Here is an 11,191-nt window from a genome sequence, read left to right on the forward strand (position 1 = left end):
TGAAAATAAAAAAAAATATGTTTCCAGTACTTGTCTGGTACCGTCGGATAACGTGGTTGTACTAATGTGGTTCGATTTTATTAATAAGCATTATTTATGATCATTTATTAAAAACTAGCTGACCCGGCAGACTTCGTAGTGCCCATCGATAAATAAAAGACCTAAACTTTTGTATAAAATAAACTTAAAACAAACAAAAGGAATCCGTTCGACGTGTCCGATGTGTCCCCACATCAAAGGAAAAACAAAATTGTTTATTTTTATTTAATTCCGAGCATTTTCATTCATTTATCTACCTTTTAAACCTTCTCTGGACTTCTACGAATAATTCAAGACCAAAATTAGCCAAATCGGTTCAGCCGTTCTCGAGTTTTTGCGAGACTAACGAACAGCAATTCATTTTATATATAGAGATAGATATAGATTATTCAGTCAGCGATGTAGGTAGATTTCGGGAAATCTTTCATCCGATTGTACACCTCAAATAACACATTAATGTTATTTGTTATCTTTTTTAACCGAACTAAGAGTAGGTACGTTCCGTTAACTTCAAGCACTAAACGAATCTAGCCGTTGAAGTATTGACTAATGATATGTCGATATTATAGGCCCTGAGGACGTGTATAAGTCGAAATGGTTCGCATTTGATACCTTTGAGTTTTTGAATGAAAGAAACCTAACCCAAACTGCGGCAGACTCGATGCTAGAGGTAAGTGTTGTGCTTAATATCGCCATTTCATTACAGCAGAAGTTTGGTTGATCAATATACATACGTCTTGTAGTAGAAGTCTTAGGAGTTTGATGTAGTACAGGGTTTGGAAAGGAAGATTGTTTTTTTTTTTTTTTTTTTCCTACCTAAGCTGAGAGCCTTGAGAGGCTATGTCAGCGTAACCCTAACTTTAGTAGGTGAGCTCACGGGGCTCAAACCTGACGATGTTGCTAACACGAACCCTAGCAAGAGTCGTGCTTCGCAGAATCTACCACCGGATCGGAAACGCGACCCACTGAGAAGATCCGGCGAGAAACTCAGTGGGCTGTGTCTGAGAGTTAATTTACTCGTCGAGCCCTTCGTCGCAAGCGACGGGTTCGACGAGAACGGTGACCGGTGCTTGAATTACCTAAAAGCACCGTTAGTGGATCGGGTGGATCCGAGATGACGTGTTTTGGGCGACGTCGACTGCTTTCCATTCTGTCCGCAGGATCGGGAATGTAGTTACCGGCGGCCACGATGAGAGGGTTCTCGTGTCGTGCCGCTTTATCGAAGTGGCGCATGGACGCCGACTGAAGATACTTACTGATGGACTCTAAGTCCAGGTCGTCATGGAGGTCGACGTTCCTGACGAACCACGGGGCTCCGACGGCTATCCTGCAAAAACGGGATTGAATGACTTGGAATGATTTCAAGTGTATGCGGGCCGCGTGAGCGAACACTACACTTGCATAGGTCATGACGGGGCGTATGCAAGTTTTGTAGAGTGTCACCTTATTTCTAAGGGACATTTTACTTCGCCTACATATCATCGGGTAGAGACGTCCTAGAATGAAGGCGGCACGATCGCGTACCGTCTTGATGTGGGGGCGGAATGTCATCCTACTGTCGAGGGTGACGCCTAAATATTTGACCTTCGGGGCCCACGGTATGGGCTGGTCGAACATCGTGATCGGGCGAACGGCGGGGGCGGGGGTATTGACGCGCCTAGTCGGGAGGGGGATGCTCAGCGTGGTGTTCGGAGGGCGACCCCTTTTGAAGAGCACCGCTGTGCTTTTCGTGGGGTTAATGTCGATGCGCCACTTCCGGAACCACTGTCCCATGGTGGTAGCTGCGGTCTGAAGTCGTCGATGAAGCAACGCCTTCTTCCTACTCGAGTAGTAGATGGCGGTGTCATCGGCGAAGAGCGCCAGATGGGTCTCCGGAGACCGGGGTATATCGTTGATATACAAACTGAATAGTAACGGGGAGAGGGCGGAGCCTTGCGGGACTCCGGCTGTGACGTGACGGGGCCGGGAACGCGTTCCCTCGACTCGATATCGGAACGAAGGAAGATTGTAGAAGCTCAGTGAGATGAAGTAATACTCTCATAGTCCTTGATGACTGATTTTCTTGGCTATATAGAATGTAATTGTGAAATACAAAATAATAATATCTATACATTAATACGTGAAGCAAAAACTTTGTACTCCTTTTTACGAAAATTGCGCGGACGGAGGAGTATGAAATTTTCCAAACTTATAGAGAATATAAAGAAGGAGTGCACAATGCTAATATTTTTTAAGATAATGATTATAAGATACATTACAATAATAAAGAAAACATTACACACACTACCATGTATTTGACACACACGCATGCATATTATTTGTTTATTGTCAAACTTTTCTTATTTCATAAAGTCTATGGTCGAATTGAGAATAGATTAAATATTGTTTGTCTTTGTCTATAGTGTAGTCTTGGCGAAATCTGTGATTATAGAAGTTTATGAAATAGTCTTTGACAATAGAACCATAATGATGTTCAAACTTATAATTCCAATTAATTATAGTCGAATTTCGACTACTGCGGAACCACTGGTGTAAATAAATTTGTCACAGGCCTTCCAAGAACCAGAAGGAAACACATCGAATTCAGAAACATCAAGTCAAATAAAACCTACAAAGAAAATCAAACGTAAATTGAACGGCAATCATTCGGCACCAGAGACTCTCGCACAAATACGCACACAACAGGAATCATCCAGCGAAGATCATTATGCATCTTTTGGAAATTACGTCGCAAACGAACTAAGAAAATACGACAAAATTAAGTTGGCGTTCGTCAAAAAGTTTTTTTTTTGTTGCTTGGATGGGTAGACGAGCTCACAGCCTGTGGTGTTAAGTGGTTACTGGAACCCATAGACATTTACAACGTAAATGCGCCGCCCACCTTAAGATATAAGTTCTAAGATCTCAGTATAGTTACAACGGCTACCCTACCCTTCAAACCGAAACATTACTGCTTCACGGCAGAAATAGGCGGGGTGGTGGTACCTACCCGTGCGAACTCACAAGAGGTCCTACCACCAGTAATTACGCAAATTATAATTTTGCGGGTTTGATTTTTATTACACGATGTTATTCCTTCACCATGGAAATCAATCGTGAACACTTGTTAAGTATACGTATTTCATTTAAAAAATTGGTACCCGCCTGCGGGATTCGAACACCAGTGCATCGCTAGATACAAATGCACCGGACGTCTTATCCTTAAGGCCACGACGACGACGACTTGTAACACAATATTCCGAGTGGACATCGGGAATTTAACATCTCAGGTTAGACGCACAGGATCAGTGGCGAGAAGGCGTGGGCTCGGCGCGCAAATCGTCAGTCTTAGATAACGCACCCGAAGAATACTGAAACTAGTCGCTCGCGCTGTGCCAAGTTCACAAGTGGGCACATAGCTTAACCATATATGAATTAAAGCGCCTAATATAATGACAGTGACAATGACTATGACGCACGTAAATCGTCGAGTAACTATACTTGAGACCTTAGACTTATATCTCAAGGTGGGTGGCGCATTTACGTCGTAGATGTCTATGGGCTCCAGTTTTTATTTTTATTGCTTAAGTGATTGGACGATCTCACAGCCCACCTGGTGTTAAGTGGTCACTGGAACCCATAGACATTTACAACATTTATATATATTTTTTTATATTGCCCTTGTAGGCAGAGGAGCATACGGCCCACCTGATGGTGAGTGGTTACTGTCGCCCATGGACTTCAGCAATGCCAGGGGCTGAGCCAAGCCGCTGCCTACCAAATGCGCCACCCACCTTGAGATATAAGTTCTAAGGTCTCAGTATAGTTACAACGGCTGCCGCCCTTCAAACCGAAACGCATTTCTGCTTCACGGCAGAAATAGGCACGGTGGTGGTACCTAACCGTGCGGACTCACATGAGGTCCTACCACCAGTAACCACAAAAGATCATTATGTACTTCTGCCGCGCGTAGTGATGTGTCTGAATGATAGAGCAGCCCATATATAATTAGGCCTTTAAATCATGTCACAAAGCAGTTGGTGGAATTTATTCTGGAACAATTAAAGATCAGACATATCGTGAATTCTCCTGCCCCTATTTGCTCAAGCAGCATATTTTCTTTGTTCGCCCTTTCAATCAACAGACTTAATTTGCAAAGTAAGTGCTCTTGTTTTTGCGCTATGAGTTTTTTTTTATGAAAATTTAACTCGAAGGTCTTGCCGCGGACGCTTTTTGCTCTAAAACATGTTCAACTAATATAGACCCACCAGCTGCTACTGTTACATTTGACTAGATATTTTTTGTGGCACCGTTTGAAAAACTATAGGCCAGATCGAGCTTAGGGCTGATCGAGTTTATGAAACGCAAGCATTGTCGATAACGACGGATTTTATTTGGGTCACTCTATATTACTTGCTAATTCATTTTAATAAAATTATATGGAGACCCTCGTGAGTGTGACTTTATTATTGAAACTCGTATGTGACTCATCGCATTCTACCTTCAGCGATTGAAACGAAACTTGAAGCATTAATAACTAACATAATAACTAACATTGATTTTGGTCCGCAGCTGATGTGGCCGATTGTGTTTCCGCAGTCCTTCACAGGCACTTTCGAATTGAATTTACCGCTGCAGCGCTGATTCTGATCGAGTTTCACCACTGAAAAGAATCTGTAAGGAACTCAGGGCTTGCTCTTTTCGAATAATAAATATGAAAATGAAATAATTTGCGTAATTACTGGTGATAGGACCTCTTGTGAGTACGAACGGGTAGGCACCACTCCTATTTCTGCCGTGAAGCATCATAAGTTTCGGTTTAAAGTGTGGGGTAGCCGTTGTAACTATACTGAGACCTTACAACTTATTTCTCAAGGTGGGTGGCGCATTTACTTTGTAGATGTCTATGGGCTCCAGTAACCACTTAACACCAGGTGGGCTGTGAGCTCACCACGCATGTAAGCAATAAAAAAAAAGAACATCGCTACACAAAAATTGACATTATTTATCAAATTGCACAAAATAAGCCCGACTGGAATCAGACTGGATTGTCGTGTGGAGTATGACATGTTTGTCAGTCTGTTTCAAACTCCCCGGCAAACACCACTGACAGTTCTACCAACCCTGATACTTAGGCGTAAAATTAATTACCAGTTTACCGTTCACAAACTGGACAGTTTTTTCCTGACGCTTAGTAACGGACTGTTTCAAATTGGTGTCGCGTGTTGCTAGCTGAGGTTCTGCTGAATCTAGTATTCCAGTTGGAGTTTCCGGATGCGAACACAGCACAGAGGAAATGAACACCGTTGTATATATTTAACTGCGTTTAGGAGATAGATAACTTGTTGCTAAAATAATACCTTCTAATTTTGGTAAGCCATGAAGTTTTATTAAAGTGCCTTCTACTATATGGCAGTAAGTAATTCGACGCTCTGCTCAAGTAGAATGGCCGGTACCTCAAACATGAAGTTTTATTAAAGTGTCTTCTACTATATGACCTTAAGCAATACGACGCTTTGCTCAGAGCCTGAGCTTCTTACCTCTATAAACCCTCCATTCCTGAAGTCGATCTCCTAACTACTAACGCACAACATTACCCCGGAAAAAACGATCGTTGGATAAACTAATGCTGATGCCAATTATGCTGATAGAAAATCCTGGACTCCAACGCCAGGTTTGTCTAACGTTCCTACGTAAAAACATCAGGATGAAGTGCCCACACAGGATAGCTACCCACTTTAATTTATTTATTCCATTCAATACAAAGTCAGGCTTACAGTTTGCACCAAAACGCCTGACTCGTTAACACAAAAACCATTATTAAAATTATTAAGTACTATTATAATATTATGTTAAAAATAACATTATTTTGGAAAAAAGTATTCCCCAACTATCGGGCAATACGTCAGCATCCTGGATTTCGGACAGAAATTCGATTAACAGCGCAATTGTCCTGGCTGTTGGACAGTTCTTAGCTCTAAGGGTCCTCAGCTCCGCCCACGCTAACGCAATACTATTTTAGTGTAATAATTGCTCTAATTGGTAGCACGAATTTATCGATGAACTGAAATGGGATTACTAGTGCCCGTGGCATCGACGTGAAAGCCACCACGACCAGCCTTAGAACTTGGGTCGCAATGTGGTCGCAATGCATGATCGTTGTAGTGGTAGAGTGATTTCACAAAAGTCATTGCCACCATTCAATGCGGGTTTACGATAGTTGGATGCTAGTATAAGACTCCAAGAACTTTTTTACTGGTGATAAGACCTCTTGTGAGTCCGCGCGGGTGGGTACCACCGTTAGAAGGGTGGGGCAGCCGTTGTAACTATACTTGAGATCTTAGAACTTATATCCCAAGGTGGGTGGCGCATTTACGTTGTGGACGTCTATGGGCTCCAGTAACCACTTAACACCAGGTGTGCTGTGAGCTCGTCCACCCATCTAAGCAATAAAAAAAAAGAACGCTCTCTCGCCCATTTACCAGTAAATTCCTTAATATACTTTCTCTTAATATCATGGGAAAAGGTTAAGTGACATTCTGGACACAACTGATCCGAAAAATATTATTTGAATTCGGCATATGAAACAATCACATCACAGTAAAGCACAACTACACTGGTCGCTGTGTAATTATTTTCCACGAATTCTCTATACAAATAATTTCAATTTCCACGGTTCATTACCGACACAAGGTATGGTGTACAACGCCCTCGTGAAGAGAGCTAGAACAAACATAAGCACCATATTAACGATACGATCACAATGGTAGATATCGGGAGGAGTACTCATGAACCAAACCAATTATTCCAAGGCTTTGAATCTATCGAACTCGCAGCGGCTTTCCATTACGTAGGTTCTTTTAGGCGCAGTTTTTTAAGCAGATAATTGTCAATATATGCATATGGTAAGTATTGACTCCATCGACGTCGCCCAAAACACGTTATTACGGATCCTCCCGATCCATTAACGGTGCTTTTAGGTACCACAAGCACCGGTCATAGTCCTCGTCGAACCCTTGCGACGAAGGGCTTGACGAGGGAATTAACCCATAGACACCGCCCACTGAGTTTCACGCCGGATCTTCTCAGTGGGTCGCGTTTCCGATCCGGTGGTAGATTCGGCGAAGCACTGCTCTTGCTAGGGTCAGTGTTAGCATCACTCCGGTTTGAGCCCCGTGAGCTCACCTACTAGCTAAGGTTACGCTGAAATAGCCTCTTAGCTTAAGTAAGTAAGTTGACTTCCATATTAGTAAGTAGCGAGGCGCCCCTGACATTTCCTATTGAAGTTTAATTAATTAAAGTTTCTGTTTATCACCTGCTGCTAAATTATCAGGCGATCTTTATAAAGCATGGCTATCGTTCACTGCGCATTGTCGATCCGACAAATCGTATCCTCAACTTTACTCCTAACTCCAAAACGTTCAATTAACCATTCTGTCAGTCACAATGAATGATTTACGTCATCACACATGGCCTTCGCGTTTCAAGTTCAGCAGTTCGTTAACCACAAGTGTATCATGAGCTGGGGATAGTCTCCAGCCAGTGTTAAAGCTTGCGAGCCAGTGGTGAGCGATGGTATTATGTAACGCTAACATTTCAGCGAGTTTTTTTTTTCTTCATTTTTTTATTCCTTAGATGGGTGGACGAGCTCACAGCCCACCTGTTGTTATGTGGTTAGCAGAGTCCTGAGACATCTACAACGTAAATGCGCCACCCACCATGAGATATAAGTTCTAAGGTCTCAAGTATAGTTACAATGGCTGCCCCACCCTTCAAACCGATACGCATTACTGCTTCGGGTGGTGGCACCTACCCGCGCGGACTCACAAGAGGTCCCACCAGTAAAAGTTATTTTCAAAGTCTTTTATATGTGATTGTTATTAAAGTCTGATTCAAATGGTATTTTATCTAGTATTTATCTAGCAGTATATGGTACTATATTACAAGAGCTATTAGCACTTCACTCACTTACTATATTTTCTGAAGGAATCCCTTTACCAGCTCTTATCTTGAGCACAGGTACAATGTGCGCAAAAGTGTGTGCGCATAGCTGTGTCGTTTCTATCTGAAGGGTCCTAAACAACTGATACCTCGACCAAGTAGACCCTTGTTATTAAAAATAATGGGACGCATTGGGGCGCAAAAGATAGGGCATTGTACCTAAAACAAGGATTTTCATCCATAACGCGCCTCTCAAATGGACTACAGCCTTTACAATTAGTGAATAATTCGGCCTCAGTCGCGAGGGTCAGGGTACACTGGTTCTTTTATCGGATAATTCGTCTAAGCCTATTAGTTGTCATTATAACTTACATCACATGACTGTAATAGAAATAGATTCGGTAAGTACTTCAAAATTATGTGTAGGCTGTTTACTGAAGCTTAGTATGAATGTTGTTGTTTTCAATAGAGTCTTAATATGAACTTATTAACAATGATAATCCCCTGCAGACGCTACACCACGACCTGCAAGCGAACTACGCTGTTCCTCTGTAACAAGGAGACACCATGCACAACTTATGAATTAGACGGAAGAGTAGGGTCATACTCTTGCGTTCCAATCATGTGCCATGGAGGTCAACCATCTGAAGACATCCCGATGAATACGGCTGATTCATTTTCAATGCTTTTGGATGCTGTTTCTCTTAGTTTCTAGTTCTAACGCCAGCTGTACAATTCACCGCAATACTCAATCTCGTCGAAGAGTTCGATGTGCCACTTAGTCTATAAAATTTGATCTAATCAGGTTGCGATTCCGGTCCGGTAATCTAATACTACTAATAGATTCACTCTTTAAGGAGACTTCTTCAGCTCTAACACTAGGAGCAGGCTTAGGGACTCCGGTAGTCGTATTCGTCGAACTCGGCAAAGAGTTCGACGTGCAACCTAACCTATGCATCAGCCCGCTGAGTTTCTCGCCAGATTTTGCCAGCGGGTCGCGATTCCGATCCGGTAGTATATTCTTCAGGAAACAGCTGCTCTTGAGGTGTTAAGTCTCTTTCGGAGGCGCTCGGGCAGCTGTTAGCAAATCCCACCCCTCCTGGCTGAGCCTTTACTCGCCCATCTATCCTGGTAAAACTGGAAAGGTCTCCGGTTCACCAGTAATTCTTCAATCATAAAAAAATCGTTTAGCAGTAGCTCTTGTTCTCTAGTCTTTTTCTTTGCAAACAGCCTGGCGAGCTTCTGACCGTGATATGCGACGTAGAATCGTTTTCTACGGTAACTCTGCGAGTCAAACCTCTCTGAGGCCGCGTCTGGTTGCTGTGTTGACGGTAGAGGCCCCTCCTATCTCTCCCGTGATCTGTCAAAGGCACGGACGATTAATTGCCAGTGCAGCGGAGTGCGGGGGATCTCAAAAATAGAATAGATACCGAAAACAAAATGTGTCATCTTATACGAAGACTTCCAAATTTCTTTGAGCACTATCGCGTCGACTACAGGGCACGTAAAAAAGACTGCTATTTCGATATTATCAATTCGAACTTCCTTTGAATAAAATTCGGTCTTCATTCAATATTCAATTCAATATTCTTCTCTAATTTCTAAAAGTTTTGTACTTTTCAATGGCATACGATCTCGTCGTAAAACAAGGAACTGCGCTACAAAATTTCTAACTTAGACGTTGTAGAGGCCACTAGAGACAGAAAAGTGAAACTAAATGCTGTACTCTACCTCCCCCACTTTAGCTAGAGCACTCCACACTGGGCTTTGTGTCGGCAACTCTACATTTTCAGCTTTTGTGTGTATTTTTTTTAACAACCCATGATTTTAGGTCTTCCAAGAAATGACAGATATAGATACGCATTAATGATGCACAAAAATAACAAAATAATGATTTGGTAAATAAAATTTTTGTGCATTCCAAGGGTCAATCAAATTGAGAAGCTTCTCTTTTTGAAGTCGATTATCATTTAGACAGAACATCTTTGAAACATTCGTGTTACAGCCTCAAACTAACGATCTTGTTTTATGTATTTACCGCTACGCCATATTATGCTTTTAAATAATACATTACTTAAAAATATTAATTGAGTATGACTCACATTCATAAATAGTGCTGCTTACACGTGGACTTAAGCGATATCATTTAATATTACGTATAGTTCTTATTTCCTTAACAATAAGACTCAAAATCATAAAGATGTTTCGGTCAATAAATCTATGGAAATACAAATTTAGTTTTTCCTTGCTATAAATCCTTATTTGAATGGTAATAGAGGTGAGTATTGCTAGCAAAACAATATTTTTGTTTGTTTAAACAAGCTATGGATGTACTAATAATAATTATTAATGTATCATGTTACACACTTATTTTGTAATTAAAATTATGTTTTTAAGTTTAAAACAAGTTTTATAACATTGGCAGTTGTGATTTAAGCCATTTTTATGACTGAACTAATGTGACCTGTATGTTAAAATGGGTTTATATTGTCCATTGTCAGTTAGTTTTGCACGGAGCTAAATACCCTGTAAAGCTTAAGCTTAAAAGCTTCGTTATTTGTCTCCTCGTCCCGGTCACCGTCCTCGTCGAACCCGTCGCTTGCGACGAAGGGCTCGACGAGCGAATTAACCCATAGACACAGCCCACTGAGTTTCTCGCCGGATCTTCTCAGTGGGTCGCGTTTCCAATCCGGTGGTAGATTCTGCGAAGCACTGCTCTTGCTAGGGTCAGTGTTATGAACACTCCGGTTTGAGCCCCGTGAGCTCACCTACACACGTTAGGGTGAAGCTGAAATAGCCTCTCAAGGCTATCAGCACAAGTAGGAAAAAAAAAGACTCCTCGTCGACCCGGATTGCGGTAGCGGAGTACTAAATTCAAGAATCCGTTGGAGTAATTGTGCTTTTTTAACAATATTTGAAATTTCCCAAAGCAATAATAATACAGAAGAAAATCTTGACCCGGATCTTCTGAACGAGAGACTTGTTCAATGTTTTCAATTGTTTTTACAACGGAAAGTTTTTCGATAGATCCTGTGAAGCTTAGATTATGTGTAGGTAAATGGGGTTATATAAAAAGCGATTCAAATAAAAAAACTAATGCTCTCATGAAAAAGCACAAATCGGTATTTAAGCGCGGCCCTACGTTTTCGTGTTAAAAGAGAGCGTAAGCAGCAATGTAAGGTGAAGTCACGTTACCTTACATTGCTAGCTCAAGAAATTTAAACTCTCTAAC

The sequence above is a fragment of the Bombyx mandarina genome, chromosome 03 (genome assembly GCF_030267445.1).
Source record: "Bombyx mandarina strain Sakado chromosome 03, ASM3026744v2".
Lineage (NCBI taxonomy): Eukaryota > Metazoa > Arthropoda > Insecta > Lepidoptera > Bombycidae > Bombyx > Bombyx mandarina.